Genomic DNA, 9,925 nt, shown 5'->3' with positions numbered 1-9,925 from the left:
CATTCTCTGAGCTGGTGGCTATGGGGCACAACAATTTGAAGTTCAGTATCATGTATTGCAGGCAAAAAATTAGTAAGAGCAGCAACACTGCTACTGCTATTTCTTCTTCATCAAAGTCAAAGTCAGACAACGGCATCGATCGGCCATCGTCATCTAAGGCCAACAGGAGCACAACCAATCAGTTCCATGGCTACAAAGAGCTGTTGTTGACTGGCCTGCACATCCTTTGGAAACTTGCAGGCAGTGAGGACAACTGCACAGTCATAAGCAACACCAAACATCTTGTCTCCAAGATTATGGCACCTGTTATCTACGACATAGTGCACCACGCAGGTCATAGTGCATGGTCCACTCAAGTAGTAGAGAGATCACTTGGGGTGATACTTAGACTAATTGTGAATACCAAGGGAGACACTGGGGCAGACCTCCGTCAACAAATCTCAAGCGACAAAGGATCAATCGGCACTATGAAAAAAATTGTTGTCTGCGAAGAATGCAAAGGCGAGGAACTGCAGATGAAGGCCATGCAGATCCTGACGCATCTATGCATTGATGAAACTGCAAACAGAGGTAATCTAACTAAGGTGCTCGTGAGAATCTTCATTAATGGTGATAGCAGCAACACCTCCATCAGAAAGACTGCAGGCGAAACACTGGTGTTGCTGTTTCTCAGCAGCAAAAGCGTCGCCACCCTCCTCCCCAAGGAGGAACATAATGAGTTTATTGGTGGTCTTGCTAAAATACTTTTACAAGTTGGAGACAACGACACATGCAGAAAAAATGCTGCAGAAATTCTGGAGCATCTATGTATTCAGTTTGCTGAGAATGGTGAATATCTCAGCACACTCAAGAACACCATTACATGTGTGATGCCAGAGGTACCCACACACACGCTCCTTTCTTTATTTATTTCTGTTATTTATATACAAGCAAGGTGAATATTCCTCTTGCCTGTCATTCAATCATTCCCCTTTCATGACAATTGGCACACTTCCTTCTTTGCGTTTCTACAACATTTTGTTTTTGCAACTGTGAAGTAACCGCAGCAACTCATTCTATATATGCTAATATACATACTTTACGCTATTGTTATTAACATTGCAGGTACTCAGAGAAATATGTCATGGATCAACAGGAGAAGAAGAAAAGCCTGAGTATGCCAGATCAGATACTGACATCGAAAGCCAAAGCGAAACCAAGAAGAAAAGGAACAAGAAGAAGAATGCTTCATCCTCTCCAGGGCAAAACGAACAGCACAAGTTGTACGTCGCCCTGCTATCCCTCTGTGTGACGGCGTGTGAGAAATTACACCTTGATCTGAATGCAATTTCGCTGGGACAAGCTATGGATCCAGGAGAATGTGTTGCATTCAGCCTTGCAACAAAGATGGTACAGCTAAATAGGGACCTCATCACCGCCGACAGCCTGACAGCAATGAAGCTTACCACTAGGATGGTGATAGCAGCAATGAAGAAACTCGAGGGCAACGGCACCACTGTGGACCGAGCTAATCTGGAGAGCCTCATTGACTCCCTGTCTAGTGTTTCAGAGACCATGTTGGATCTGGAGGGATGCATAGTTTTCGCGATGACGAAACCTGCCACTGTCGACACCCTCCATTCCCTCGTGAAACAAGCACGGCAACTTCATGCCAAAATACAGGACCAAGACTTGGAAATAGTGGCAGCTAGCTAGCTCTCTCAGGGCAAACAAGCTAGATTATTTGCTATGGATTTATGACAGACTTTTTTTCTTTTGATATATGGATTTGTGTATGTTCATTCACCTGTACTGTATTCTATTAAACTACATCGTACTACCATGTTTTCTGTGTCTCATCGTGTGAGCGCATTAACATTTTATTTCTATGATTTTTAAGTGATGGAAATTACCCTCTCAATGTCTATCTGCTAAACATATACTTGTCCCAAAGTTTGTGCGGCACAGACGCACAGTTGTGGCATACCCGATTAAATGTCTTAGATCAGATGATAGGGGCTGAGTTAATTATCTTTTTGAAGAAAAAAAAACTTGGTGTTAACATTTGAGTAGTATACTATGTGGTAAAGGCAACAGATTAAACACGCAAATACAAGAAGTCAGTGTTGCAAGTACAAGGACTTACAAAATACAAAGTTCCATTGGTAATATCATTCACACATGACAAATCCCTGCAGTAAATATATGAACCAGGAACAGATTATCAGAAAAAAGTATCAAAGGCAGCTTATAAGTACCAAGGGAATTAACACAGAGCATCATCATGTGAAGTAGGGAACTGAACAAGATTTTCATAGCAGGTGGACTCTAAAACCATTATAAGTTTCACAGCTCCAAGCAATCTACTGACGCCAAACTATTATTGCACTAAAATCACAAGTTTCATCTGCATCTTGAATAGGAAAGTTCAGTTATGTGCGTTAATACTGTCCCAGTAATGCTGCTACTGAATTTCATATTCTGGATGCGTAAGTACTGTGAAAAATTGGTACAGGGCTGGAGGAATAACTAGAATCTAATTTGGAACAAATATACCGAACTAGGAACAAATCTGCTGTGTAGTGTGGGCAGGGTCCGCAGCATAAGTTGCATTACCAACAACGACAAGAAGAAGAACGATACATCGTCCCCTCCTAAGCAAAACAAACACCACAAGCTGCATGTTGCTCTGCTATCCCTATGTGTGACGGCATTTGACAAATTAAACATTGATCTAGATGCGATTTTGCTGGGAGAAGGAAGAGATCAAGCCAGAGATCCAGCAGAATGTGGTGTGTTCAGCCTTGCGCTGAAGATGGTACAGTTAAACAGGGATCTCATCACCACTGACAGCCTGATAGCGATGAAGCTTACCACTAGAATGGTGATAGCAGCAATGCAGAAACTCAGGTGCCATAGTACAGGTGTCGAACGAGCTAATCTGGACAGCCTCATGGACTCGCCGTCCAGCGTTTCAGATACCATGATGGATCTCGAGAGCTCCATGGTTTTTGCCACAGCAGCCACGCCTGCCACTGCCGACACCCTCGATTCCCTCGTGAAACAAGCACGGGAACTCCAGGGTGAAATAAAGCACCAAGACTTGGAGATAGCGCCATCAAGCTCCTGCTAGCTCTCAGTGCAAGCAGTAGAGATTATTTGCTATGGGTTTGCGTCAGACTTTTTCTTTTCATATATGGATTTGCATCGGTTCATTCGCCTGTACTGTACTATTCTATATTGCACTACCATGTTTCACCCATGTCATGGGTGGGCATGTTAACTTTCATTTCCTTGATTTTCAAGTGACGGAAAATTGCTCTCTCAATATCTATCTGCTACATATATACTTGTCCCAAAGTTCGTGCCGCACAGTTGCAACATATTCGGTGCAAATGTCTTACATCAGATGACAGGGGCTGAGTTAATTATCTTCTGGAAAAAACTTGGTCTTAACCATTTGAGTAGTACTATTTGGTAAAGGCAAATGATTAGACACGCAAACACAAGAAGTCAGCGTTGCAAGTAAGCGGGCTTACAAAATACAGAGCTCCACTGGTAATATCATTCACAGATGATAAATTCCCGTAGTAAATTATGAACCAAGAACAGATTGTCAGAAAATGGCATCAAAGGAAGCTTATAAGTACCAACCAAATTAACACAGAGCACGATTAGGTGAAGTGGGAATTGAACAAGATTTTCACAGCAAGCGAACTCTAAAACCATTATAATTTTCACATCTCGAAACAAATATTTTGAGAGAACTACACCATCCGAGTATCTTACTCACGGCGAACTATTATTCCGCTAAAATCACAAGTTTCAAATCCATCTCATAGAGAAAATTTTATTTATGTGCAACGGTACTATTTTATACTCTCCCCGTGCCTAAATATAAGTCTTTGTAGAGATTTCACTATGAACCACATACGGATGTATCTAGATCAATGTTTTAAATAGCGAGCTATAGCATATAGCGGAGACCCTTAAAAACAGTTATAGCTGGGCTATAGCGATAAATTATACATGAAATCATTTAGCGGCAACATGCTCAAACAGCTATAGCGAGGCTATAGCCGACTATTTAAAACTATGATCTAGATGCATTTTAGAGTATAGATTCACTAATTTTGCTCCGTATGTGGTCCATAGTTGAATCTCTCCAAAGACATACATTTAGGAACGGAGGGAGTACAAATGCTGCTTTGTCATATGTTCTACTGATAAAAATGACATCGTACTCAAAATCTGTCAAAACAGGATATGCGAGTACTGTGCAGATCTACATTCTATTTTTTGCGCAAGCCAATTTTCTATAGGTATGGAGTACATACCTAGAATCAAATTCACGCGTAGAATACTCGGCGTGCCTCCATCATGGCCTACCGAACTAGAGTAGGATTATAGGAATCAATCTGCAGAACAGCATGGGCAGAAGCATATGCGTCGGGAAGGGGGGAGGTGGCCGCGGCAGCGCGAGAAGGGCGCCTGCGCCGGAAGGAGAGCCGGCGGTGGTGTCGGAGTGGAGGCAGCGACCGCCATGCGCCGCTATTGGTGCTGATGGGCCGGAGGTAGAATGGGTTTTTTCTAAGGCCGAATTTAGAAGAAGAGCAGGAGTCCCTCAACAACAAAAAAAAAGAGGAAAAATGCACGCAATCTTGGTATGGGCCCTGAAAAATATCCGGTGCTCGCAAGGCCCATGAATGAGCCCAGAAAGGATGTAAAATAGTTTTCATTTTATAGGGGAATTGGTAGTTTCAACGGCCAAAAAAAATTGCAAATTTAGAGAGCAATTTCCTGGTTTGGATCGAAACAAATCAGCAGCACACCCAACACTTCTTGCTCACAAAAGGGGTTTGCAATGAAAAAGGCAGAGCGACGTGTGAACAAATTCCTCAAAAAGATTGTTGTGCTGCCTGGTTATCAAACTGATGAGATCATGGTAATCTTACACGGCTGACATACAGACCTCCAAATGCATAATAATCATATTAATGAATCTTAATGTACATATGCATGAGCATATGCCCATGGCATTCTTTTCATTTCTTTCTCTTACTTTTATTTTCTAAAGTGAATATTCCAAGAGTATTCACGTATTTTAGAAATTATCATGACATTTAACTGTATTTTATGTATTTTCAAAATGTTTGGACCATCTGAAAATGTTCATGTAATTTTAAAAACATTTCATGCCTAAATTTTTTCTACATCTTTAAAAGTGTTCACCTATTTTTAAAATTTTATGAAATGTTCATGTGATTTAAATAAGTGTGCACATTTTTTAAAACAAGCCGTTCATGTATACTGAGAAACAATCAGAGAATTTTCCAAAAACTCACCCATTTATAGAAAATCATACAATCTGAAAGCGGCCATGCTTTTTGGAAAAAATTGACATAATTTAAGAAATGATCATGCATTTTAGAAAAATGTTCATAAAATTTACAAACTGTTCATGAAATGAGAAATAATATTCATTAAACTTTAAAATTGGTCATGTGTTTTTGAAAAAAATTCATATATTTGTCAAAAATATTTATATACATATTATTTAGGATTTATTTAAAAAGAAATAATAGAAAGAAAAATGCAAAAAATTCAAATGGCTAAAGAAATAGAAAAGTGAAAATACATTTATACCCCCAAATCACAGGAAACTTAGTAAAACCATTTCCAAGAAAACGAACCACACAAAAAAAATCCAATGGCCGAAAAACAAATGACAAGCCCAGAAAGATTTGGAAAACAGTACCAGAATGGGCTAGCCATCAAAAGGGACGCCTGGGCGAATGCTGCTATATGACACTTTAAGTGGCATATAGCAAGGCGTTATTGATGTGGTACCTTGGAAGCTGACGACGGAGATGAACAAGGACCTGCTTGTGCCTTTCAATGAAAAAAGAGGTGTGGGACACACTTTTCCCGGTGGCACTGGGTACTTTGTGGAGAAGAATTCACGTAGGTTGTCGTACTAGTCCTTTATATATAGGAGTGGATGGACTGATGACAATTAACAAGATGTACATAGTACTGATTCCAAAGGTTGCATCCCCAATAGAGCTAGGGCAGTTCAGACTGATCAATCTATGCAAACGTAATACTCCCTCCATTTTTGTATACAAGGCCATTATTAAAATTACAATTTGCAGCTATACAAGGCCACTAACACCAATCGAGATAAAATTATGAGGTTTGCCTTGTACTACCAACCGAGGACATTAATACCCAATGCATGTATGTGAGGATGAGAAGGTTGGTTTTAATGCATTGCATTAATAAACCAACGAGGAGTGAGAGAGTTGTCTTGTTGTGCGTTGAAGAAAAAAATACACATTAATTAACACGTCAAGCGAGAAGAAAAGACTAGTTTGCAACATTGGCTTAAGTGGCCATTAGTTTCTACCTTGGTACCTGTAATATGGGTTTGTGGCCTTGTATATAAAAATGGAAAGAGTATATAAGGATTGCATCAACGATACTGACCAACAGACTGAAAGTTGTACCTCCATATATTATCTCATAGGAACAGACAAATTCTATGCTAGGAAGGTTACCAACGACAATATTGTTACTGCATATGAGTGTTTGCACTTCATGATAGAATTGAATGACCCTATCAGAAGACGATGATGGCCAGGTTAGGCTTTCACGGGAGATGCGTGGACATGGTAATGCGCATGGTGATGAGAGCTTCTTTCTCAGCCCTTTTCAATGGCTTATCGTTGGGGGTGTTTCGGTATACCCGTGGCATTCGTCAAGTGCACCCGATTTCTCCTTATTACTATTGATTGTGGAAAAAAAGTAAGATAAATAAAAGGTTATGGAAGAGAGAAATGAAGAAGAACAGTTTTAGTAAGAAAAATATATAAGACAATGGAAAATGAAAAGTACAAAAGAAATGAAAACAGAATATGTGAACTCAGCCGTTGGAGTATAAGAAAGGGAAATAAAAGATATTCGCAAAAAAAGGGAAATAAAAGAAACACGAAAAGTAACAAAAGGAAAAAGTAACAAAGGGAAAAGCTAAGAGAGGAACAAGAATGGGCAGCTGGGGTGTGCTGCATGCGCCCGTACGGACAAACAGGTGCTCGTCCTCCTTCATTAGAACAGCAACCCCTTCTGTCAGTGCCTTCTCTCAAATAATATAGACCAAGTCTAGCGAGCCGCCGGCTGCTTGCTTAGCCTAAACTGAAAATTTTATGTTTTTTCCTAATTAATCATCCTAATTAAAAAAGCTTTTCATATGCTCCTTTAGTATCTGTACAGTTATCTCTTCGGTGCATGTGTTTTATTCTTTGGTGCATTTAATTTGTGATTTCAAAAACTAAAAAAAGCATAACTTTTAATCTGCGAGTTAGAATAAAGATCCGTTTTTACCGTTGAAATCGTCGCGATGTGCTCTTCGAAACTAGATCTTGCATGGATATGTTTTGACAAACTTTTTTTGTGCAATTTTGTCCCTGTTTTGTGCAACTGACTGGCCTTTGATGTGCAACTACCTGACAGAGATGTGCAAATTTTCTCGTACATCATAGATGTGCAGTTTTCCTCTATGGTACCTCCACCCCCAAACTGCTTGCTTTCAGTGAGATGTGCAACTATGTTTGTTGCCCAGGCCATGCAATTTTCACTAGTGGCACCACCCTGTACTACTCTCCAACAGTGAAATGTGCAATTTCGTTTATTGCTTCGGTGCCCTGGTCAACTGCCTGGTAGTCAACTGCCATGCCAACTGAGCAGTGCAGAGAAGTGCATATTGCCGCGTCAACTGAGCATATGTGTGTGTGCCAATAGTCCTGCCGACTAAACATCAATGTGTGTCCAACTAGACTACATTACCGCGCCAACTGAGCATATGTGTGTGTCAGTAGTCTTGCCAACTAAACATGTGTGTGCAAGTAGACTATATTGCCGCGCCGACTGAGCATACGTGTGTGTCCAATAGTCCTGCCAACTAAACATCAATGTGTGTGCAGGTAGACTACACTGCGGCGCCAACTGAGCATATGTGTGTGTGTGTGTCAATAGTCCTGCAAACTAAACATCAATGTGTGTGAACCTAGACTACATTGCCGCGCCAACTGAGCATATATGTGTTTAACTAGTCCTGGCAACTAAATATCAATGCGTGTGCATCTAGATTACATTGTCGCGTCAATTACGCATATGTGTGTGCAACTAGTGTCCTGCCAACTAAACATTAATGTGTGTGCAACTAGACTAAATTACAAGCCAACTAAGCATATGTGTGTGCAACTAGTCTTCCTACCAACTAAACATCAATGTGTGCAACTAGTCTTCCTACCAACTAAACATCAATGTGTGTGCAACTATAACTACTGGATGGTCATATCCAACTGAAAACTATTATGTATGCAACTATATTTACTAGGGATACCAACTAACTGTCCGCGTTGTACAACTAACTATTTATGGCTAAAATCTCCACAAATGAACTAAGCGACACAAGCAGCAGCCCACAAAAATAACTCCATTCCCCAGCCGGTGTACTGTCGTCTTGTGCAACATTCTAATGATCCTATCTAACTGAGAACTACTACGTGTGCGACTATTACTATAACGGATGCCAACTAAAAATATGACCGGCAAAAATAGATCAATTTAAGCAAAAACATCATCTAGCCAACTTAATATCACCGTGTTGTGCAATTTTCTAAATCATATATACAACTAAAGATCACTACATGTGCAACTATAACTATTCGATAATTTACTCAGGCAAAAAAGCACTCGTGATAATCCACGTGGTGGAGAGGACGTACGATGGGCGCGACGCACTTACCATCTGCAGGAGACTGACTACGGAGAAGGGCTGCAACAAGAAGCTGGAGAAATGCAAGGAGAGAAGCAAGGCTTACCTGTGCATTGACATCCTGGAGCAGGAGATCAAGTGGAAATCCTTCATCTTCGAGGAGCTCCTTTCGGCACAGGTTTCGGTCGCCACGCCTTTGCTGGTAGAAAATTTCCACATGAGGCGAATCTTTGTTCGTTGGTTCCTTGTCATCCCGATGAATCCGCGCGCGTGTGACGATCTGGACTTGGCAAGCGAACCACGCGGCTTCAGTCTCGGTGCGACATGGTCACACCGGCTTTGTCGGATAGCGCACAAGCGAACCACGTCTCGCCCCGACCACAAAACACCTGGCGGTCGTGGGCCGCACGATGCGCTCGCAACGAGCGGTCCAAGCGCGGCCGCTCGGTTCAACAAAATCGTGCATGTGCGTCCGAAAGTATTGAGGAATAATATATAATATAGTACTCCCTTTATAAAGAAATATAAGAATGTTTAGGTGGATGGGCCCTATCTAGAGACGGTAATGGCAAGGTTAAGCTTTGAACGCTTTTAGAACATCTTCAACGTTGATCCGCAAATTCCCTTTCGCATCCGTCCGCGAACACGGATGCGGGAGGCGGTCATCCAATGCTCCGCCTTCATGTCGAGCATCTCCTTGTCCGCGTTGTCGTACACCTTCTCACCTTCTTTAGACATAAAGAGCAGCGACACCGCGTAGACATCGACGATGTAAGGCACTTGCCTAGCGGGGGTTTTCATGCACGGCCTACTAAGCTGTTTGGCGGCGTAATAGTACGGAGCCTTGTAATGCCCCGGTAATGGCGGTTTCTGAACGATGGGCGACACTGTCTGGGCTCCGCGACCCTAGCAGTGACCTCTACCACGTCCGCGACCAGCACGCCACCGCCATGGACGCCATCAACACATGCCCTCCACCGACCTTACGCTTCATGAGTGTTGCCTCCTTTGCTGCCTTTGCTTTGACGCGACGATTTTGCCGCGTCACCGAATTGATCTTCCGAGCGAGGGTGATACTTGGATCCTCCTGCACCTCCATCTTTGGCAGATCCTCGTCCCGTTCCATGCGTCGACAGCGACAACGACTAAGAAAGTGGGAGAAAAAGG

This window comes from Triticum dicoccoides, chromosome 1A (assembly GCF_002162155.2).
Source record: "Triticum dicoccoides isolate Atlit2015 ecotype Zavitan chromosome 1A, WEW_v2.0, whole genome shotgun sequence".
Classification (NCBI taxonomy): Eukaryota; Viridiplantae; Streptophyta; class Magnoliopsida; order Poales; family Poaceae; genus Triticum; species Triticum dicoccoides.
Note: the sequence above shows the minus strand (reverse complement) of the source record.